The 25,157-nt window shown below is 46.7% G+C and overlaps 2 long non-coding RNA genes across 2 annotated transcripts in view; one reads left to right on the top strand and one right to left on the bottom strand.

The window, feature by feature from the left end:
- The window catches only part of LOC141091986 (uncharacterized), a 243,366-nt gene that overhangs the window by 17,066 nt on the left and 201,143 nt on the right, over positions 1-25,157 (bottom strand). The gene's annotated exons all lie outside the window — the stretch shown is intronic.
- Positions 10,517-13,877, top strand: LOC141091940 (uncharacterized). Its single transcript, XR_012232627.1, has 2 exons — positions 10,517-11,018; positions 13,639-13,877. It is a non-coding gene; the product is annotated as an uncharacterized lncRNA (long non-coding RNA).

The raw sequence follows: 25,157 nt of genomic DNA, 5'->3' as shown, positions 1-25,157 counted from the left end.
GTGTCGTGCGGTAGGTGGTGACCCCGGCCATGGGGGGGAGGCAGCACAGTTAGGGAGTTTTAGAAAGTGGCATATGTTGATGTTGGACATTCAGCTGATGCAAAAGGCGAAATAGGTGAAGTACCAGGAAGAGGTGGACCACAGCAAGCCATTTTTCTGTCACCCTATGTGTCATCAGGGGAAGGTGGGACAAAATCCTTGGAAACCCATGCGTGGTTCATTTTAATGAAGGTTAGATCATCCACATTTTGGGTTGACAGACGGGTCCTTTTTTCTGTCAGGATTGATCCAGCTGCACTGAAGACTCTTTCCGATAGCACACTTGCAGCTGGGCAAGCGAGCTCCTGTAAGGCATATTGGGCCAATTCAGGCCAGGTGTCCAGTTTAGCGGCCCAATAGTCAAAGGGGAATGACCTGTGTGGGAGAACATCGATATGGGAGGAAAAGTAGTTTGTTACCATAGTTGACAACTGCTGTCTCCTGTCACTTTCCATCGATGCAGTATTACCAGTTGTGTGAGCGGTATTTGAAAAATCAGTCCACAACATTGTCATGAAACCCCTGTCTCCAACGCCACTTCTGCTGTGTGCACCACGAACACCTCTGCCAAGCTGCCCCCGGCCCGTACGGCTCGTGTGAGAACCGTCACCGCTGCGGTGTGCTGGGAATGCCTCAAGCAACCGATTTACCAGAGTTGCTTGTTTATTAGCCAATATTAGGTCAAGGTTCTCCTGTGGCATGATGTTTTGTAATTTGCCTTTATAGCGTGGATCCAGGATGCTGGCCAACCAGTAGTCGTCATCGTTCATCATTTTGGCAATGCGGGGGTCCCTTTTTAGGATCCGCAAGGCATAATCTGACATGTGGGCCAATGTTCCCGGTGTCAATGATGCACTGCGAGTGCTGGGTGGAGGAGCACTTTCTGGCAAATCCATATCCCTCCAGTCACGCACAAACCCTGTACCAGACCTTGCCACGCCAACATTTTCACTTGCCCCACGAGATGCATCCTCCTCCCCTAAGTAATCATCCCCATCATCATCCTCCTCCTCCTCTTCTTCCTCCACCTCGTCCAGGAGAGGTCCCTGAGCAGACAATGGCTGAATGTCATCAAGGATTCCCTCCTCCTCTTCCTCCTCATCAACATTGGCTGCAGACGCCTGCTCCTTAAGGTGCGTCAAAGTTTGCATGAGCAGACGCATAAGTGGGATGCTCATGCTTAGGATGGCGTCGTCTGCGCTTACCAGCAGTGTGCATTCCTCAAAACACTGAAGGACTTTACAAAGGTCTTTCAGCTTCGACCACTGCACACCTGTCAACTCCATGTCTGCTCTCAAAGTGCCTGGCCGTGTATCCTCCCACAAATGCATTATGGCCTGCCTCTGCTCGCACAGCCGCTCCACCATGTGCAGGGTGGAGTTCCACCTTGTTGCAATGTCGATAATGAGGCGGTGGTTGGGAAGGTGGAGCAATCGCTGCAGCTTCTGCATACGAATGGAGTGTACAGGCGACCGGCGGATGTGCGCGCACAGTCTTCGCACCTTCTGGAGCAGGGCTGTTAACTCCAGATAATTTTTGAGGAAGCACTGCACCACCAGGTTCAAGGTGTGAGCCAAGCAAGGTATGTGGCTGAGTTTTGAAAGGGCTATGGCTGCCACAAAATTACGGCCGTTATCACTAACTACCTTGCCTGCCTCAAGATGTACACTGCCCAGCCATGACTCAGTTTGTCGCTTCGAGTACTCGGCCAGCACCTCGGCGGTGTGTCTGTCGCCCAAACACATCATCTGCAACACAGCCTGCTGACGCTTTCCACTAGCTGCTCGATAGGGGGACACATCGTGTGCAACAGTGGCAGCTGCAGATGGAGTGCTCGTACGACTGCGCTCTGTGGACGAGCTTTCGCTTCTGGAGGAGGTGGAGGAGGAGGATGGTCGAACGCCTACAGCCAACTGTTTCCTATACCGTGGGCTAGGCAGCACTGTCCCACCACCGCTGTCCCCTGTGGACCCTGCATCCACCACATTAACCCAGTGCGCAGTGATGGACACGTAACGGCCCTGGCCATGCCGACTGGACCATGCATCAGTTGTGAGGTGCACCTTTCCGCTCACTGACTGCTTGAGTGCATGGACAATGCGGTCTTTCACATGATGGTGGAGGGCTGGGATGGCTTTGCGAGAGAAGAAGTGGCGACTGGGTAGGTCATAGCGTGGTACTGCATAGGGCATGAGTTCGCGGAAAGCTGTGCTTTCCACCAACCGAAAGGGCATCATCTCAAACGAGATTAGTTTGGCAATGTGGGCGTTCAAACCCAGTGTACGCGGATGAGAGACTGAGTACTTTCTTGACCTACTCATAGTGTCTGGGAGGGTGAGCTGGACTTGAGAGCTGCATATGGTGGAAGTAGCGGTGGACAGGGCGGACTGAGAGAGGGTTGATGATGGTGATGGAGTTGGTGTTCTTTCTGATGGCCTAGAATCAGTCTTTCGTTGATATAACAGTGGGATTCCCTGACTGCTGTGGTCTTGCAACGACACCTCAACATTTGCTGCTGTGCTAACCGGTGGGCTTACAGTGGGGGTAACAATGTAGCGTTGCTGACTACCTTCGTTGTGATCAGTTGCACATGTGGCACTTGAGGTTTGGTCTTGTGTCCACGCTTGCAAGTGCATGCTGGTTAAATGTCTAAGCATGCAACTGGTATTCAAATTTTTCAGATTTTTCCCTCGGCTAAAGGTCTTTGCGCACTTCTTACAGATAACCTTGGCCTGATCATGAGGATTTTGTTCAAAAAAGTGCCACACTGCACTCTTCCTACTTTGGCAGACATTTTGCGGCCTAGCACGCTGTGATCTTTTGACCCTCTGGACAAGCTGTCCAGCAACTCTTTTGATGTTTGGAACCTGTCTTTGGAGTGCTCCGGGCCTGCCAGATAACAGCTGTTGCGATGTCGATGTCTGCTGTGGATGCTCCTCATCTGAGCTATTGGAAGCAGCACCCTCTTCCCCCAATGGATGCCAATCTGGGTCAACAACTGGGTCATCCATCACCTCCTCTTCTATGTCATGTGCACCTTCCTCTGTGTCACCGTGTATGGTGGTATAGTGTGCGGGAAGGGGCACCTGAGTCTCATCAGGGTCAGAATCTGGCTCTGTACACTGCGAGGACAATGTAGTGCTCTGAGTGAATGTACCAGCAGAATCATCCATCAGCGGCTGTGCATCAGTGCACTCCATGTCAGATTCATCTTGGCCTGGGTAATTCACCATTTGACTTGATAATCCAGCCATGGTATGTGAAAACAGCTCCATGGAGTAATCAGTAGTATGGCCTGCGTCATCCTTCAATCTTGGTTGGGGTGAAGGACACAAGGAAAGGTGTGGTTCATGAACATGAGCCTCCAATGACGACTCAGTGCTTTTACTTTTTACAACTGAAGAAGAGGAGGCGATAGAGCTGGAGGCTGAGTCAGCAATGTAAGACAAAACTTTTTCCTGATGCTCTGCCTTTAAAAGCGGTTTGCCAACTCCTAGAAAACTAAGCGTTCGAGGCCTTATGTAGCCAGACGATGACGCAGGGTCAGCACCTCCTGCATTCGGTCCTATTTTGCTCTTGCCACTACCATCAGATCCACCACCAACACCATCATTACCAGCTGCCAACCCCCGCCCAATTCCACGGCCTCTTCCACCAGCCTTCCTCATTTTTGGTAGAAATGTAGACAAAATCCAACAAACTATATAGTAATGTAAAACAAGGTACAAGGTGTCTATAGGACAGGGGAGATTTTGAATTTCTGCACACACTTGTGGACAGTGGACACTTTTGGATTGTGTGAGGCCCACTGATATCTGAGCGCTATGTGACAGGCTCGATGGCACAGCTGTGACAAAAGTGACTAGAGGATAAGGGAGATTTTGAATTTCTGCACACACTTGTGGACAGTGGACACTTTTGGATTGTGTGAGGCCCACTGATATCTGAGCGCTATGTGACAGGCTCGATGGCACAGCTGTGACAAAAGTGACTAGAGGATAAGGGAGATTTTGAATTTCTGCACACACTTGTGGACAGTGGACACTTTTGGATTGTGTGAGGCCCACTGATATCTGAGCGCTATGTGACAGGCTCGATGGCACTGCTGTGACAAAAGTGACTAGAGGATAAGGGAGATTTTGAATTTCTGCACACACTTGTGGACAGTGGACACTTTTGGATTGTGTGAGGCCCACTGATATCTGAGCGCTATGTGACAGGCTCGATGGCACAGCTGTGACAAAAGTGACTAGAGGATAAGGGAGATTTTGAATTTCTGCACACACTTGTGGACAGTGGACACTTTTGGATTGTGTGAGGCCCACTGATATCTGAGCGCTATGTGACAGGCTCGATGGCACAGCTGTGACAAAAGTGACTAGAGGATAAGGGAGATTTTGAATTTCTGCACACACTTGTGGACAGTGGACACTTTTGGATTGTGTGAGGCCCACTGATATCTGAGCGCTATGTGACAGGCTCGATGGCACAGCTGTGACAAAAGTGACTAGAGGATAAGGGAGATTTTGAATTTCTGCACACACTTGTGGACAGTGGACACTTTTGGATTGTGTGAGGCCCACTGATATCTGAGCGCTATGTGACAGGCTCGATGGCACAGCTGTGACCAAAGTGACTAGAGGATAAGGGAGATTTTGAATCTCTGCACACACTTTTGGACACTGGACACTTTTGGATTGTGTGAGGCCCAATGAATATCTGAGCGCTATGTGACAGGCTCGATGGCACAGCTGTGACAAAAGTGACTAGAGGATAAGGGAGATTGGATTGCTTTTAAAAAAGCAGTTTGCGGAGCAGTGGGTAAACAGCAATGCCAGCCTGTCAGGAAGCCTTAGAAGGCAGCCCAACAACCAACACCACTGATACACCACTATATAGCCTCCCCTTGCACTGCACACACAGTGACTGGTGTGTTGTGCAGGCCAAATTGCTAGCAGCAGAAGCAGTTTTTTTTTCTTCTCAGCAGGACAAAAAAAAAAAATTGGGATTTCTTTTAAAAAAGCAGTTTGCGGAGCAGTGGGTAAACAGCAATGCCAGCCTGTCAGGAAGCCTTAAAAGGCAGCCCAACAACCAACACCACTGATACACCACTATATAGCCTCCCCTTGCACTGCACACACAGTGACTGGTGTGTTGTGCAGGCCAAATCGCTAGCAGCAGAAGCAGTTTTTTTGTCTTCTTCCCTGCCTAACGCTCTCCCTACAGATTCAGCAGCAACCTCTCCCTATACTAAGATCGGCAGAAGTAAGATGGCGGTCGGCGTGCACGCCCTTTTATACCCCCTGTGACGCCCACCAAAGCAAGCCAATCACTTGCATGCCCTTCTGAAAGATGGTGGTGACCCGTGCCTATGTCATCACGTTGCCCACAGTGTCCGTGGATCCTGATTGGCTGAAAAAGAGCGCAAAACAAACTTTTGAAACGCGACTTTGGCGCGTAAGTCGCCGACCTCGTGGCCGACCTCATCCTAGGGTCGGGTTTCGTTTCATGAAACCCGACTTTGCCAAAAGTCGGCGACTTTTGAATTTTTTCGACCCGTTTCGCTCAACTCTATATATGAGTATATAAGTACATGAGTATATAGCATATTAGCATGCAAGTGAGATCTAGATGAAATACAAATATATATATTTTCATCACAGGTGCCGATGCCAATACATACATACACTTTTTCCCCATTATGTAGATAAAGGCAAAATTGTTTGGTGAATTGGAACGCACAGGGTTAAAATTTTGCCTCACAACATAGCCTATGACGCTCTCGGGGTCCAGAGGTGTGACTGTGCAAAATTTTGTGACTGTACCAACGACGGTGCAGATGCCAATACATACACTTTTTCCCCATTATGTAGATAGGGGCAAAATTGGTGAATTGGAACGTGCGGGGTTAAAATTTTGCCTCACAACATAGCCTATGACGCTTTCGGGGTCCAGACGTGTGACTGTGCAAAATTTTGTGGCTGTAGCTGCGACGGTGCGGATGCCAATCCCGGACATACATACATACACACACACACACACACACACACACATTGAGCTTTATATATTAGACGGAGAACTGCATGGGAGCAGGTGTACTGGTTCTTTAGGGGTTGTCTTTTGCTGATAAGACAATGATTTTGCTTTTTGACAGCAGTAACACATGAAGGGATTGCCTAACAAATAGGCAATCCATGCATGTGTTGTGGCTTTCAAACAGGCGTGAGACATGCAGCCATGAGGACTCTGAACATATTTTTCGAGCACGCGGATAACACCTTATCCGAGCACGTTCCCTCATCACTAATCATTAGTAAAAGCCATTTTACCAAAAGACTGCAGTGTGCAGTGGATCCCAATATTTTATATGACTGGCTGCATTGAATGAGTATTCCCATCTCCAAGATCCTATCCCAGTATAATGTAGACATAATAATATTCACAAATACAACAAATACATCCAATTAAAAATGTAGTATAGTTCTACTTCACAGTGTCTCCCTCCTCATGTGCAGGCATTGCAATAGCTTAGGTATCCATAGATGTTACCAATAGCATTACACAATACACAGCACAGGAACATTTTAATTAAACACATCCAATTGTGGCATTTATTCTACTGTAATTACAACATCTATTGATTAAAATTAACATTTCTTCTTCTTGGGAAAACCCCTTTTAAGTCATATTTGCCCCAAACTTTGATGCGGGCTCCGAGGCTGAGCCCGCATCTTTACCCCAGAGATGACAGTTGATTTAATATGCTCTTTTTACACCTAGAAACAATGGATTAGGTAGATCTTTTTATTTCAATATTTGCTCTCCTGACTGGTAGGGATGTAGGATGAGTGGTATCAGTCACATTGCATTTCAGAATGTAACAATGATCCCGGCTAGGCCTTCACTGCCGTTGGAAGCCTATTTAGAGAAGCCTGTGAAGGACACTAACCACACTGGGAATCGAAAGCACAGGAGAAAAGATTCCCTTCATAGGACTTACAAAAACAATTGCAAATCCCAATTTATTTTAACCTGGGCGAACCTCAACCACAGAGGTGCCCATGTGAGAGCAGTATGTGGCTTTTCGATTTCCAGCTTCTAATTTCATGGTACTTATAGTATCGATTGCAATTCAGACTACCGATTTCTGTGTGGCTCAGAAGATGATTTAGAAAGTACTTCAAGCCCGTACCGAAAACTCTATGATTTGGCTAGGCTGTATTGTGGTCATGTGGTGCAGAAGATGACTGAAATACTGCAGATTACGGGAGAAGATGGCAATTGGTAAGTGTGTGACCACATTCACAGTGTGAAGCATACTTATTTCAAAGGGACAATGACCTAACATTTTTTGGCCGGAGTGCTATGGCTTCAAAAAAGGTATCCTGACCCCCATCATTAGTTGGCTAATAGCAGTCATCAGAGCTGTGCTCCTAGTGCTGCTGTTAATCATTACATGCTGCTGTCAATCTCTTAATTAGGTTTACCTTGCAGGTGGGGGCTGCCGGTATCTTGGGTCTTCTGAGAAGAAAAACTACAAGCTGAGCTTCATAGGAAACTACAATTTTGACTATATATTGCAGTAACATAGTATCCGGCTGACTGTTCTATTTTTGCAAAGCCAGGATGGCGTTCTTCAGAAAGAAATTTTAAATTGAGGATTTAACACAACAGGAACTAACTTGCCCAGGCTCTCAAGGTGTAAAACTCTGCTCGGCAGCTTTTTACCTTGCTTGGATGAAAAGAATGAGGGTAGTGGGTGCAACTCTGCTCTTTTGCTTTAGGTGATAGGGTCAAGTCTGTTGAGAGGATGTGGAGGAGGTGTAGTAGGAGACTAATAATCGCCACCTGGTAGTTGAAATAGATTAAGTCTATATAAATAGGTAGTTACTATGGTTCCGATTCTTCGTTTACTTTTTTTTAGTTTTGTCGTGTTTTTTTTGTTGCAGATTTTTGCACCGCATTTCTCAAAATGGCGCACTTGATCCAAGTTTGAGAATTTGGAGCAAAATGAAATCTCGTCTTTTTTTGTGTCTTGACAGGTTTTTGAGACTTTTTAGTGCAAAAAGCGTCATGTTTTTCAAGATGAGGCAAAACTTCCGTCAAAATGCTGGCATACTCAAAGATACAACACGCGAGGGGGGACTGAAGTGGAGTTGCACTAAACTTTGTCAAAAAGTTGAAATTGATGAATTCGTCCGAAAACATCTAGAATCGACAAACTCCACTCAAAAGCCAGATGTGTTCATGTAAGAATAATGGTGCAAATAACAAAAAAAGGCACAAAGCTAGACAAACAAGCTAAAAGGTAATGATGGATTGGGGCCTTAGTCTTCTGTGTGAGATGTAAGGGAGAATTGAAAAAGTCACAGTCATGGTGATCACTGTCAAAATGGATGAGAGCATTGATAGATACAATTTTGTTCATCAAACGCGTTTCGGGGCTGATCCAGCTCATTCATCAGGTACTTTTTTAAATTCTCCTGTGTGTCTTGGAGTCCTGGCAATTCACGGAAGCAACAGAGTCGGTGGATTTTGAGTAATCATGCTCATGTTAAATGTTCTGCTTGCTATACATCACCTCCTGGTGAGTTTAGCCAATCACTGTTTCATACAAGCTTGCCATTTTTGATCACACTAGGAGCGCTATTTCACTTTTTTTCTTGCTGTGTGAGATGTAACAGAGCTTGAGTGGTGAATTTGAGACTAAGTCCCAAAGCATTCACAGTATGGATATTGATATGAGATGTTTGCATGCTGTATCTAGCCTTAACAGTAATGTGAATGGACAAAATTGAAGAAGATGTGAAGGTAACAAAGAAAAAGCTGAAGCCCAGCTCACCTAGTTGTTAATGCAGTTCGTGGACTTAATCCTGGAGCGGTGAAGGGACAGAAGCTGTGTTGGCAGCATTTGCGGGTGTATCCAGCATCACGTCCAAGGAAAGTAATTAAAATCAAAAACCTTTATTGATCCATATTAAAATTCACACTTTAAAAATCCTTGTAGAAAACAGTGCAGATAAACGCAGGGGTGAAGCTTAAGCGTTTCAAACACTTCAGTTCTTAGTCATAGTACTTATGTTTTTTGTTAATAATAATTATCTTTATTTATGAGCAACAGAAAATTCGAAAAAATGTTATAAATCACATATGGGGATTGTGAGAAACATGACAAGAGCAAAAATACATGGTGATAGGAGTTTCAAATCCAGAGTCCAATGTCATATATGTAGTCATAAGAGAAATTAAGAGTGGATATGAAAATAGCCAGCAATATCAACCTGTCAAAGACTGCCAATATAAGATTGTTATGATCCATGCTGGATCAGGACTGATAAAAAGCACAGGTAACCTTTTTTTTTTCCAAGCTGTGCTTAAGTTTGGTTTTTGCCCCCGGTGGCCATTAGGATTATTGCACTGTGGTGTCGTTTGTTCAAGTTTGTCCCCGGTGGTGGTGAGCGTCATTGCACTCTAGTTTCTTTAGTTAAGTGCACATGATTATTATGCAGGTGTGATTGCTGGCCCTGCTATAAAAGAGTCACAGGTGTGGCAATCAGTGTTGGTGATAGTGTTCATTTCAACCATCTTGGTGGAGGAAGGAGCTGGAGAGCATTCCTTGCAGCACTGTTTTAGCCCTGGTGTGGAAGGAGTCATAGGGGATTTCCTTGTAGCTCTGACAGAGCTTGGTGACAGCGATTCAGGAGGAGAGCTGCATTCTGGTGGTGGACTCTGTTGCCAGGAGCAATTGCAACAGAGTAAAGCTAAGTGGTGTTTCCACGTTTGTGTTTTTCCATGGTGTGTATTAGTACAGCGGTGGGGCCAGTGCCTGCGCCACCCAGCTCCCTAGCAAGGGATAGGTGTAGGGTCTGCTAGGGCGACAGGTTCCTGATCGGCGCCCGGTGTGGAACCGGGAACGTTAGGAGCGTTAGGGACACTGATTCAGGGGAAAAAACATATGAGATACTTAGCACAAAATTTGGCCAAAAGATGTGAGCCCATTCACCAACGTCAAGGTGATCTCATTGAACAGGTCCCTATTCTAACTGCCTAGTGTGAACTAGCCTCTGGCTAATAACCTGGTAAAGCCTATCCTATCTTCCTATAAATACAGGCTTTACCATGTTATTAGCCAGAGGTTAGTTCACACTAATCATGCCTTGATGCAATTGAGTGCAATGTAAGCTGTTTTTTGGTATGCACCTATTCAGACTAGTTCTAGATGTGCCGTCAGTTTTTTCTGTCATTTGTATGTTAGCTTTCTGACTGAGCACTCCGCCCTTCATCAAGCTGTGATTTTAATTACATCCAATCACATTTTGGTTCCTATCTTCCTATAAATACAGGCTTTACCATGTTATTAGCCAGAGGTTAGTTCACACTAGGCAGTTAGAATAGGGACCCGTTCAATGAGATCACCTTGACGTTGGTGAATGGGCTCACATCTTTTGGCCAAATTTTGTGCTAAGTATCTCATATGTTTTTTCTAGATTACAAAAGCCATTATGCTATTCGTATTTCACATATTTCATATTTGATATGCCTTGATGCAATTGAGTGCAGCCATTTCCTTATTTTGATATGTAAGCTGTTTTTTGGTATGCACCTATTCAGACTAGTTCTAGATGTGCCGTCAGTTTTTTCTGTCATTGATACCTGTCAATGTTACAGCTCACGAAGCTGAATAATGCTTATTCCCCCATTAGTACTGATTCTGGCCCGCTTGCTTATGAGACGATTATTGTTCTGTCTGGTCGAGATTTGATTTATTTATCTCTTCTGATGGGATTTTTCTTGTAGCTACGGATCATGCGTATACTTTTGTTTTGGAATTAAATGTTCTGCTGTTGTATTTTATCTCGCAGGAATCACCCAGACATCATCAGCTCCTTGGCAAGCTGTTATAGTCAGGAAACCACACTAGAATATTCATCTCTGTAAATTCAGGCTACTAAATGAATACCCATTTCTTGCTGATAAAGGTACTGTACAGTTATAATGGATAACACTGATATGGAAGACTCGTATTTTAGAGAATGTTTCTCATATAATAGTCATTTTCCAAAAATATCATCGACTGAGAAAACACATAGAGAATACAAAGTCCACAATGTGCCGTTACATGTGCGATTGCTGAAAGGGACAGAATGACTGTTCAAACCAAGTACAGGCGCTTGGTGCACCATTGACATTGCCAAACATATAAGTCATCTTCCCACCTACTTATTTTCCATCTGTCTCCATCCTTCTCTGTCTCTAAAATGCCAGAGCTGTCAATCATAGAAGAGTGGGTGGAGACAGAGGAGGAAACAAGCAGGTGGGAAAGTGCACTTCAATGTTTGGCCACTCCAAGGCCACACTGAGCCCCTGTACTTGGTTTGAACAGTCATTCTGCTGACAGACTTGCTCTAACCCCTTCACGACATTTGTCATACAAGTACATTATATGTGGTGTCCCCGACTTTGATTTAATTAGCCTTCGTGTGGCTTTAACAGTCGCGGGTGTCAAACTCTGATGGTGGCATTTAACACATGCCAACAGCGGGGCAGGGCAATCCATGCACCCATAAGGGCGCCTGTGACGTTATTGCGAGGCGAAGATGGGTTGCCATGACAGCTGGGGATCTGCTGAAGACCTCCGTGCTTGTCCTGGTGATTCTATAGTGAAAGCCAGCCTGTAGCTGACGCTTATAGAAGACTGTGATTTTCACTATACAGCCGGGGTCAGACTAGAGTATGGCATCCGATGCGAGAGCATCAGATGTGATCTGCTAATGACCCTTGGTTCCTGCTCTGCTGCGAGCAGGAGCCAAGTGTCATGCGACTGTGCGCTGAGTCTCTCGCACAGAGCGGATCGGAGCACAGCTGCGGAGGAGGCGGAGAAATTAATTTCTCCATCTCCTCCATTGCCGGGGTCATCGTATATCGCACAGCACTTGGATGATATCCGAGTGATGTGCGTTGTCTTACTCACACCCGTAGGCTTATATGGGTGCGAGTGAGCTGAGTCTTGGCAGAGTGTCGGTGACAATCACAGTTGTGATTTTACTCGCACGTTGAAAACGGACGAGAAAAAAAAATGCTGATGGGAGTTGCCCCATAGATTAATACTGGTCCGAATGCTATGCGATGTTTTATCGATAAGCCCCGTTGAAAAAAACAAAAATCCCTGATAACCTCTTTAATGCTGGAGACGGCAGGAGTGCTTAGGTAAGACGAGGCTGCTCACACTAAACTCCGCACTATCATTCTGAATAGCAGTAGGAGTGGAGCCTTTTACTGCACATTCTCACAAAAAATGATTTATTGTATTCATTCTCAACACCCATAAAACCTACACTCATGTGATACGTCATAAGTGTTATATGCCCAAAATACTGTAAAATAGAATTTTAAGCTAAGACATGCCGATTTATTTGGAAATCAGAAGTAAAACCAGCAGCCAAAGTCTGGGCATTAATTTTTATTTACTTACAGAGATATTGGAATGTCCAATACAGAGTGACAATTTGTATTAATTTAAAACTTTACAACTGTTTGCCTGCATGGCTGCAGTCCTTTATTATATTACTACACATTAATTACTGTTACTTCTAAAGTGCCTATTTTCCAGAGTAAACAGCCCAGCATTTCCCTAGTCATCTCCAATGTACCATTTCTTCTTATTAATGAGATTGCACTGGACACAAGTAAACAGACTTTCTTGCGACATCTAAATGTCATATTCTAAGGCATACGCGTACAAGTTCACAATCAAATATATCGGAGATGCAGATTTACACACAGTGGACTTAATTCTCTCTAATACTTCAGAATATGAATCCTTACCAGCGACTATAAATGACAGCTCAGCACATCTGTGTCTCTGAAATAACTAGAAATACTATTATCTCTAATACAGCACATCTATTATATGGACAAACCCATTGTTCTAGTTACCGTACATATGTCTAAATGACTTCAGTATAAAATAAATCTTCAATGTGTATGTATGTATATGTGTGTGTGTGTGTGTGTGTATATATATATACATACACACACACTAGATGGAGGTCCGATGCTATCGCATCGGGAGGGCGGTAATGTCACGATGGGGGCAGGCTTTGCAGCGTTGAGAATCTCTCCCCCCATGTGCTCACCCACCTGTCCACTCTCTCTTTCCCCATGTGCTGACTTCTCCCTTCTGTGCTCTCTTCTTTGACCTGTCTACCTCATGTGCTATCCCCCTTGTCTGCTGTCTCTCTCCTTCCAGTGCTGTGTTCTCCCCTCATGTGCTGTCCCATTTGAGTTGTCTCCCCACTGTACTCTGTCTCTCTCACCCCTGTGCTTTTTCTCACTCCATCTGCTGTCTTCTCCTCTCATGTCATCTCTTCTTTGACCTGTGTACCCCATGTGCTCTCGTCTGCTCTCTCTCTCCACCACTGTGCTGTCTTCTTCCCTCATGTGTTCTCTCGTTTGAGCTGTCTCCCCCGTGTGTCCTCATTCCTGTGCGCACTCACTCCTCCCCCTGTGTTAAAATGAAAGCAAAGTAGGTAAAAGTAACATTTTATTAACATGGAAAAATTTATGACAGTCGCACTTCTCTCTGGCTTTGTGTTTCAGCTTGTTGCTGTAGACGGTGTGCTTCTGCATCGTGTGACAGTCTTCCTGATGTGGCCAATGGACATTGTTCCTGAAGTAGCTTGCGTTGGAAAAATGTGACACGCCCCAGGGGCCGTGGTATACTCGGTACCGGGCCCGTTAACGTCAATGGGAAATGTCACAGTGGCAGTGACCCGGTCTGTGGCCCCAGGTGGTCATGTAATGTGGTGTGTAATTAAATGAGAATAAAGTTTATATGTGATTCGTGACGCCACCTGTGGTATTCTGGTCAGAGGCGACCAGCACTGCAATGCCGTTCCCCCTGGGACTGTTGGTATGTCGCAGCTGAGGTGAAAATGGCTCTCCACAGGCAGAGCAGCAGTCCCAGGGCCGTTGAGAGTAGTTTTTGAGGTGGTGATGTAGTGGGGAGTGAAAACTGAAGCAGTGCCGGGTTAAAGACGCAGGAAGGAAGCAGATGATGCAGTTGAATGCACTTCCAAGACTTTAATCACAGTTCTGTTCGTGATACAGATGCCCGCTTTAGTGCTGAGTCCTCCCGTCAAGGGGGTCCAGTCAACTCCAAGGCTAAATAAAGTACACCCTTCCAGCACTCCCTTTCAGTTTGTACCTTCCCTGGCCATCTCCACAATGCTGCCTGCTACTTTCCTTAATTTCAGCATCTCACAGTCAGTGTCCCAGGCCAGCTGCCACGGATCCTGTAAGATAACGTGACTCAGGCGTTTCTTTGATCCTATGTGGCTGCCTTTCTGGCAAAGATAACTGTGGTAATTCTCTGTGGCTTTTAAAGTAGCCTCAGCTGTCAGCTTGCTAGCTAAGTCACGATGTACACTCTACTAGGCTAGGGGCTGAGACCCTTCTGCGACCTGGATTCTTCCCCCACCTGACGGCTGTCAGCATGGGACAAGCCCCACGGTGAGCACTCTCCACCCGTGCCTCTCGAAGAACCACTCTTTCCTTCAAAGCCAATCCGTCCAGCAGGTCCTCCTGACAGGAGCTGCTCCAAACACGTCCTCTCACTTTCCCTCCCTCTGAGGGAACTCACCAACTGACTACAAATCTCCCGCACTTTTCCTAAGCTCCGTCCACCTCCCAACACTCTTTATGATCCAAGCAGGGGCCGTAGAGGGTGTTCTGCTGTTCAAAGTGTGTGTGGGGTGCAGGTGTGGAGTGTTGTCAGGTGTCCCCATCTTACCTGGTCGTGAGATACCACACCTCTGGGTGAGGTGCAGTACCTCTGTGGCGACTGAACCCTCAGGGGTGCCACAAATGCCTTCTTAGTTAACCTCATACACTTTGAAGTTGTAGACTCGGCGGTGTGGTGTGCTAGTTCCAATGGGTTATCTTGTGAGCATGGCATTGCTATTAAGACTGCAGATTTCTGTTGTTGCCTAATAGCATCCTCTTATAATCTAATGACTTTTGTATCGGGGGGGCTCATGTGCTTGACGCCTACGCTTATATGCATTGTTTTTGTATCAGCGATGCTGTTGCTCTTCAAGAGTCTCATTTGCCCATTGTTGTCGTCGACATTTTGCCTTTGCTTTTCTTTCATTGTCTATGGCATACTTTTTAGGAGGAGCATTGTTGGTGTTGATATTTGCTTTTAAAGGGGTCTTCCCACAAATGAAAACTCATTTTAAAAATTGTCTGTGTCTAACATTACAGCAGGAGATCGCAGAGGATACATTTTGTGAGGTAAAATATTGTTTAAAAACAGTCAGTGAAATATTTTACCTCACAAAATGAATCCTCTGTGATCCCCTGCTGTAATGTCAGTGTTGTCTTTTGCTTCCTCCCCTGCCCAGGAGATGTGGTATACTCCATACATGGTCAGACACAGACAATTGTTAAAATGAACTTTCGTTCATGGGAAACCCCTTTAATGTGACTGGCTTCCTCTGCCTGTAGACTAGAGTTGAGCGACTTTTGGTTTTTTAGGGTCGCGTTTCGTTTCGTGAAACCCGACTTTTCCAAAAGTCGGGTCGAGCAAGATCGTCCGATTATAGGGAAAAGTCGGGGTCGTCCCGAAACACGAAACCCAATGTAAGTCAATGGGGAATAAAAGTCGGCAGTGAGAGGAGGACAGGAAACACACCTACAGTGCCCATTTGAATGCCAAAAGCATCAATTCTTCTTACTTAAGCTTGTCAACCTTAATTAACTTCATAATACAAGTTACGCACTGAAAAATGGGGGTTATTTGGCTAAAGTTGTGGGGGGGAGGGCTGGCTGCAGGTTTTCATGTGCCCTGGGCGAAAGAGCGCCCCTTTAACACATACCACAACTCATCATGCTCCGATACGGCAGATAAATAGCGGTATAGTACAATGAAAAATACCTCACTTTTTACATCTCATGACGAGGCCCATCTATTTCTCCATACAGAATCATTGGTCCCATATAATGTTTGAAACAGTATATGATGAGCTCCACATAATGCTACAGTATATGTTGGTCCCCATGGATGAAGCTCCACTGTCTTATGGGCCCAAATAATGCTCCAAACATAATGGGCCCCATTTCTAATGCTCTAGTGTATAATGGGCCCTGTAAATGCTGCTCCAGTGTCTGATGTCCACCTTTGGAATGTTCCAGTGTATGGTGGGCCCCATCTATCATTCTCCAGAGTATAGTGCTCCCCAAAAATTGCTGTCCCAACATTGAAAACAATCAAATAAGTCTCCTCGCTAGGGAATCCCTGTACTTGTCTGGACAGGTGCTGTAGCTTGCTTAACAGCTCGCCAGCCGTTCTCACGCCCAGTATGGATTGCACGTGATTGCACAAAGGTTAGAAAGGGTACCGTATCCCTGGATAACATGTATGGATAGCGTACACATTCAAAATATATGTCTCAGGAGGCAGGCTCAGACGGTGTCAGGCCCAGTATGGATTGCACGTGATTGCACAAAGGTTAGAAAGGGTACCGTATCCCTGGATAACATGTATGGATAGCGTACACATTCAAAATATATGTCTCAGGAGGCAGGCTCAGACGGTGTCAGGCACAGTATGGATTGCGTGTGATTGCACAAAGGTTAGAAAGGGTACCGTATCCCCGGATAACATGTATGGATAGCGTACACATTCAAAATATATGTCTCAGGAGGCAGGCTCAGACGGTGTTAGGCCCAGTATGGATTGCACGTGATTGCACAAAGGTTAGAAAGGGTACCGTATCCCCGGATAACATGTATGGATAGCGTACACATTCAAAATATATGTCTCAGGAGGCAGGCTCAGACGGTGTTAGGCCCAGTATGGATTGCACGTGATTGCACAAAGGTTAGAAAGGGTACCGTATCCCCGGATAACATGTATGGATAGCGTACACATTCAAAATATATGTCTCAGGAGGCAGGCTCAGACGGTGTTAGGCCCAGTATGGATTGCACGTGATTGCACAAAGGTTAGAAAGGGTACCGTATCCCTGGATAACATGTATGGATAGCGTACACATTCAAAATATATGTCTCAGGAGGCAGGCTCAGACGGTGTCAGGCACAGTATGGATTGCACGTGATTGCACAAAGGTTAGAAAGGGTACTGTATCCCCGGATAACATGTATGGATAGCGTACACATTCAAAATATATGTCTCAGGAGGCAGGCTCAGACGGTGTTAGGCCCAGTATGGATTGCACGTGATTGCACAAAGGTTAGAAAGGGTACCGTATCCCCGGATAACATGTATGGATAGCGTACACATTCAAAATATATGTCTCAGGAGGCAGGCTCAGACGGTGTTAGGCCCAGTATGGATTGCACGTGATTGCACAAAGGTTAGAAAGGGTACCGTATCCCCGGATAACATGTATGGATAGCGTACACATTCAAAATATATGTCTCAGGAGGCAGGCTCAGACGGTGTTAGGCCCAGTATGGATTGCACGTGATTGCACAAAGGTTAGAAAGGGTACCGTATCCCCGGATAACATGTATGGATAGCGTACACATTCAAAATATATGTCTCAGGAGGCAGGCTCAGACGGTGTCAGGCACAGTATGGATTTGACGGCCCAGATTACACAGTGGAGGAGCAGGTAGAGGTAAAGATTGCAAATGCTGGGGCCCTGCCCAAGCAAGGGGGGCCCACTCGTGGGCGTCGGTACTGGCACTGGGCCCCTCATAGTACAGCGGTGTGTCTGACGGCGGGTGTGCACCACCGCCGTCAGAGACACTTGATTGCACTATGAGGGACCCTGTGCCAGTGCCCGCGCCCAAGAGTCGGCCTACCCACCTGTCCAGGGCAACGGCACTCGCACGGTGTCGTGCGGTAGGTGGTGACCCCGGCCATGGGGGGGGAGGCAGCACAGTTAGGGAGTTTTAGAAAGTGGCATATGTTGATGTTGGACATTCAGCTGATGCAAAAGGCGAAATAGGTGAAGTACCAGGAAGAGGTGGACCAAAGCAAGCCATTTTTCTGTCACCCTATGTGTCATCAGGGGAAGGTGGGACAAAATCCTTGGAAACCCATGCGTGGTTCATTTTAATGAAGGTTAGATCATCCACATTTTGGGTTGACAGACGGGTCCTTTTTTCTGTCAGGATTGATCCAGCTGCACTGAAGACTCTTTCCGATGGCACACTTGCAGCTGGGCAAGCGAGCTCCTGTAAGGCATATTGGGCCAATTCAGGCCAGGTGTCCAGTTTAGCGGCCCAATAGTCAAAGGGGAATGACCTGTGTGGGAGAACATCGATATGGGAGGAAAAGTAGTTTGTAACCATAGTTGACAACTGCTGTCTCCTGTCACTTTCCATCGATGCAGTATTACCAGTTGTGTGAGCGGTATTTGAAAAATCAGTCCACAACATTGTCATGAAACCCCTGTCTCCAACGCCACTTCTGCTGTGTGCACCACGAACACCTCTGCCAAGCTGCCCCCGGCCCGTACGGCTCGTGTGAGAACCATCACCGCTGCTGTGTGCTGGGAATGCCTCAAGCAACCGATTTACCAGAGTTGCTTGTTTATTAGCCAATATTAGGTCAAGGTTCTCCTGTGGCATGATGTTTTGTAATTTGCCTTTATAGCATGGATCCAGGATGCTGGCCAACCAGTAGTCGTCATCGTTCATCATTTTGGCAATGCGGGGGTCCCTTTTTAGGATCCGCAAGGCATAATCTGACATGTGGGCCAATGTTCCCGGTGTCAATGATGCACTGCGAGTGCTGGGTGGAGGAGCACTTTCTGGCAAATCCACATCCCTCCAGTCACGCACAAACCCTGTACCAGACCTTGCCACGCCAACATTTTCACTTGCCCCACGAGATGCATGCTCCTCCCCTAAGTAATCATCCCCATCATCCTCCTCCTCCTCCTCTTCTTCCTCCATCTCGTCCAGGAGAGGTCCCTGAGCAGACAATGGCTGAATGTCATCAAGGATTCCCTCCTCCTCTTCCTCCTCATCAACATTGGCTGCAGACGCCTGCTCCTTAAGGTGCGTCAAAGTTTGCATGAGCAGACGCATAAGTGTGATGCTCATGCTTAGGATGGCGTCGTCTGCGCTTACCAGCTGTGTGCATTCCTCAAAACACTGAAGGACTTTACAAAGGTCTTTCAGCTTCGACCACTGCACGCCTGTCAACTCCATGTCTGCTCTCAAAGTGCCTGGCCGTGTATCCTCCCACAAATGCATTATGGCCTGCCTCTGCTCGCACAGCCGCTCCACCATGTGCAGGGTGGAGTTCCACCTTGTTGCAATGTCGATAATGAGGCGGTGGTTGGGAAGGTGGAGCAATCGCTGCAGCTTCTGCATACGAACGGAGTGTACAGGCGACCGGCGGATGTGCGCGCACAGTCTTCGCACCTTCTGGAGCAGGGCTGTTAACTCCGGATAATTTTTGAGGAAGCACTGCACCACCAGGTTCAAGGTGTGAGCCAAGCAAGGTATGTGGCTGAGTTTTGAAAGGGCTATGGCTGCCACAAAATTACGGCCGTTATCACTAACTACCTTGCCTGCCTCAAGATGTACACTGCCCAGCCATGACTCAGTTTGTCGCTTCAAGTACTCGGCCAGCACCTCAGCGGTGTGTCTGTCGCCCAAACACATCATCTGCAACACAGCCTGCTGATGCTTTCCACTAGCTGCTCGATAGGGGGACACATCGTGTGCAACAGTGGCAGCTGCAGATGGAGTGCTCGTACGACTGCGCTCTGTGGACGAGCTTTCGCTTCTGGAGGAGGAGGGTCGAACGCCTACAGCCAACTGTTTTCTATACCGTGGGCTAGGCAGCACTGTCCCACCACCGCTGTCCCCTGTGGACCCTGCATCCACCACATTAACCCAGTGCGCAGTGATGGACACGTAACGGCCCTGGCCATGCCGACTGGACCATGCATCAGTTGTGAGGTGCACCTTTCCGCTCACTGACTGCTTGAGTGCATGGACAATGCGGTCTTTCACATGATGGTGGAGGGCTGGGAAGGCTTTGCGAGAGAAGAAGTGGCGACTGGGTAGGTCATAGCATGGTACTGCATAGGCCATGAGTTCGCGGAAAGCTGTGCTTTCCACCAACCGAAAGGGCATCATCTCAAACGAGATTAGTTTGGCAATGTGGGCGTTCAAACCCAGTGTACGCGGATGAGAGACTGAGTACTTTCTTGACCTACTCATAGTGTCTGGGAGGGTGAGCTGGACTTGAGAGCTGCATATGGTGGAAGTAGCGGTGGACAGGGCGGACTGAGAGAGGGTTGATGATGGTGATGGAGTTGGTGTTCTTTCTGATGGCCTAGAATCAGTCTTTCGTTGATATAACAGTGGGATTCCCTGACTGCTGTGGTCTTGCAACGACACCTCAACATTTGCTGCTGTGCTAACCGGTGGGCTTACAGTGGGGGAAACAATGTAGCGTTGCTGACTACCTTCGTTGTGATCAGTTGCACATGTGGCACTTGAGGTTTGGTGTTGTGTCCACGCTTGCAAGTGCATGCTGGTTAAATGTCTAAGCATGCAACTGGTATTGAAATTTTTCAGATTTTTCCCTCGGCTAAAGGTCTTTGCGCACTTCTTACAGATAACCTTGGCCTGATCATGAGGATTTTGTTCAAAAAAGTGCCACACTGCACCCTTCCTACTTTGGCAGACATTTTGTGGCCTAGCACGCTGTGATCTTTTGACCCTCTGGACAAGCTGTCCAGCAACTCTTTTGATGTTTGGAACCTGTCTTTGGAGTGCTCCGGGCCTGCCAGATAACAGCTGTTGCGATGTCGATGTCTGCTGTGGATGCTCCTCATCTGAGCTATTGGAAGCAGCACCCTCTTCCCCCAATGGATGCCAATCTGGGTCAACAACTGGGTCATCCATCACCTCCTCTTCTATGTCATGTGCACCTTTCTCTGTGTCACCGTGTATGGTGGTATAGTGTGCGGGAAGGGGCACCTGAGTCTCATCAGGGTCAGAATCTGGCTCTGTACACTGCGAGGACAATGTAGTGCTCTGAGTGAATGTACCAGCAGAATCATCCATCAGCGGCTGTGCATCAGTGCACTCCATGTCAGATTCATCTTGGCCTGGGTAATTCACCATTTCACTTGATAATCCAGGCATGGTATGTGAAAACAGCTCCATGGAGTAATCAGTAGTATGGCCTGCGTCATCCTTCAATCTTGGTTGGGGTGAAGGACACAAGGAAAGGTGTGGTTCATGAACATGAGCCTCCAATGACGACTCAGTGCTTTTACTTTTTACAACTGAAGAAGAGGAGGCGATAGAGCTGGAGGCTGAGTCAGCAATGTAAGACAAAACTTTTTCCTGATGCTCTGCCTTTAAAAGCGGTTTGCCAACTCCTAGAAAACTAAGCGTTCGAGGCCTTATGTAGCCAGACGATGACGCAGGGTCAGCACCTCCTGCATTCGGTCCTATTTTGCTCTTGCCACTACCATCAGATCCACCACCAACACCATCATTACCAGCTGCCAACCCCCGCCCAATTCCACGGCCTCTTCCACCAGCCTTCCTCATTTTTGGTAGAAATGTAGACAAAATCCAACAAACTATATAGTAATGTAAAACAAGGTACAAGGTGTCTATAGGACAGGGGAGATTTAGAATTTCTGCACACACTTGTGGACAGTGGACACTTTTGGATTGTGTGAGGCCCACTGATATCTGAGCGCTATGTGACAGGCTCGATGGCACAGCTGCCTGTGACCAAAGTGACGAGAGGATAATGGAGATTTTGAATCTCTGCGCACACTTTTGGACACTGGACACTTGTGGATTGTGTGAGGCCCACTGATATCTGAGCGCTATGTGACAGGCTCGATGGCACAGCTGCCTGTGACCAAAGTGACGAGAGGATAATGGAGATTTTGAATCTCTGCGCACACTTTTGGACACTGGACACTTGTGGATTGTGTGAGGCCCACTGATATCTGAGCGCTATGTGACACGCTCGATGGCACAGCTGCCTGTGACCAAAGTGACGAGAGGATAAGGGAGATTTTGAATCTCTGCGCACACTTTTGGACACTGGACACTTGTGGATTGTGTGAGGCCCACTGATATCTGAGCGCTATGTGACAGGCTCGATGGCACAACTGCCTGTGACCAAAGTGACGAGAGGATAATGGAGATTTTGAATCTCTGCGCACACTTTTAGACACTGGACACTTGTGGATTGTGTGAGGCCCACTGATATCTGAGCGCTATGTGACACGCTCGATGGCACAGCTGCCTGTGACCAAAGTGACGAGAGGATAATGGAGATTTTGAATCTCTGCGCACACTTTTGGACACAGGACACTTGTGGATTGTGTGAGGCCCACTGATATCTGAGCGCTATGTGACAGGCTCGATGGCACAGCTGCCTGTGACCAAAGTGATGAGAGGATAATGGAGATTTTGAATCTCTGCGCACACTTTTGGACACTGGACACTTGTGGATTGTGTGAGGCCCACTGATATCTGAGCGCTATGTGACAGGCTCGATGGCACAGCTGCCTGTGACCAAAGTGACGAGAGGATAATGGAGATTTTGAATCTCTGCGCACACTTTTGGACACTGGACACTTGTGGATTGTGTGAGGCCCACTGATATCTGAGCGCTATGTGACACACTCGATGGCACAGCTGCCTGTGACCAAAGTGACGAGAGGATAATGGAGATTTTGAATCTCTGCGCACACTTTTGGACACTGGACACTTGTGGATTGTGTGAGGCCCACTGATATCTGAGCGCTATGTGACACGCTCGATGGCACAGCTGCCTGTGACCAAAGTGACGAGAGGATAATGGAGATTTTGAATCTCTGCACACACTTTTGGACACTGGACACTTGTGGATTGTGTGAGGCCCACTGATATCTGAGCGCTATGTGACAGGCTCGATGGCACAGCTGTGACAAAAGTGACTAGAGGATAAGGGAGATTAGATTGCTTTTAAAAGAGCAGTTTGCGGAGCAGTGGGTAAACAGCAATGCCAGCGTGTCAGGAAGCCTTAAAAGGCAGCCCAACAACCAACACCACTGATACACCACAATATAGCCTCCCCTTGCACTGCACACACAGTGACTTGTGTGTTGTGCAGGCCAAATCGCTAGCAGCAGAAGCAGTTTTTTTGTCTTCTTCCCTGCCTAACGCTCTCCCTACAGAATCAGCAGCAACCTCTCCCTATACTAAGATCGGCAGAAGTAAGATGGCGGTCGGCGTGCACGCCCTTTTATACCCCCTGTGACACCCACCAAAGCAAGCCAATCACTTGCATGCCCTTCTGAAAGATGGTGGTGACCCGTGCCTAGGTCATCACGTTGCCCACAGTGTCCGTGGATCCTGATTGGCTGAAAAAGAGCGCAAAACAAACTTTTGAAACGCGACTTTGGCGCGTAAGTCGCCGACCTCGTGGCCGACCTCATCCTAGGGTCAGGTTTCGTTTCATGAAACCCGACTTTGCCAAAAGTCGGCGACTTTTGAATTTTTTCGACCCGTTTCGCTCAACTCTACTGTAGACATATCGCACATCTGCCACTGGGATCAGTCGAATGATTCACTGTGCCTGCGTGGCATTTGCGCAGGCGCAGTAAATCAGACCGCCGCCATCTTTGTGCAGACAGATAGCGGCGGTCACATTAAAACTGCGCATACGCTCATCCTGTACATAGATGGCGGCGGTCATTGATGCATTCAACTGATCCCGGCGGTGGCGCATTCACGATGGTGTTCCACTGGTGGTACAACGCAAGAGGCTGCATACAGAGTACACAGTGTGTGTGCGGGTGGTGCGTACGGCATATACAAAGTGTGTGTGTGTGTGTGTGGAACGTACGGCATATACAGTGTGTGTGGTGCGGCTGTCTTCCACTGGTGGTACCGCGCAAGAGGCTGGTACCACCAGCAATTTCCATATTGAGACACCCATCACTTGGGTGTCCCAATATGGCGGTTAGTGAACTTCCGTCACTTGGAAGTCTAGGATCCCGACACATCTAGACAGAACAGGATGTGAAGACATTACAAGGTAAATTATATATATATATATATATATATATATATATATATATATATATATATATATATATATATCACACGCAGGGTGGGCCATTTATATGGATACACCTAAATAAAATGGGAATGGTTGGTGACCCAGATCGGCACGCTGATTTTGCAGAATGGGCAAAGCTAAAATTGGAACAGGACCCACAATTTACACAGAACATTATGTTCAGTAACTTTTTTGGGTGGGCCATTTATATGGCTACACCTAAATAAAATGGGAAAGGTGACAGTTTTCTTGCGTAGGGTGTCTTGCATTGAAATCTGCTGCAATGACCTGGGTACTGCGTTCACCAGACATCAACACAATTTCTATCAGCTCCTCACGTGTTAACCTCTACGACATGTCAATGGCTGCAAACAAAGAGAAACTTGTAAATAACTCATGAATGAATAAGGTTATGTTAAAACCAAGCACACCATTGTTTTTTCTTGTGAAATTCTCAATAAGTTTGATGTGTCACATGACCCTCTTCCCATTGACAAAAAAATAAAGTTGGATCCAAAATGGCCAACTTCAAAATGGCCGCCATGGTCACCACCCATCTTGAAAAGTTTCTCCCCTCCCATATACTAATGTGCCACAAACAGGAAGTTGATATCACCAACCATTCCCATTTTATTCAGGAGTATCAATATAAATGGCCCACTCTGTATATCCATATTTACACTGAACATTCTTTACATTAATTGTACAGTATGTCTATAAAATTAAATCACATGCTCTGTTGCATTATTTCCTACCATATATGGTATGCAAGGACAGTGCAGACGTTTGTATGTCATTGAAATGTCAAATGTGGTAGGTTGACTCACAAAGATAAACACAAGAACGTTTCATCTGCTGTTTTTTTTAACCCCTTAAACACCAAGCCAGTTTTGACCTTAATTACCTAGCCAAATTTTACAATACTGACCTGTGTCATTTTATGAGGTTTTATCTCTGGAAAACTTCAACGTATCCCACTGATTCTGAGAATTTTGTTTTGTGACATACAGTATTATACTTCGTGACAGTGGTAACATTTCTT

Source organism: Dendrobates tinctorius, unplaced genomic scaffold (genome assembly GCF_039654945.1).
Source record: "Dendrobates tinctorius isolate UK_male_01 unplaced genomic scaffold, ASM3965494v1 ptg000003l, whole genome shotgun sequence".
NCBI lineage: Eukaryota > Metazoa > Chordata > Amphibia > Anura > Dendrobatidae > Dendrobates > Dendrobates tinctorius.
Note: the sequence above shows the minus strand (reverse complement) of the source record. Positions and strands in the feature narration are given on the sequence as shown.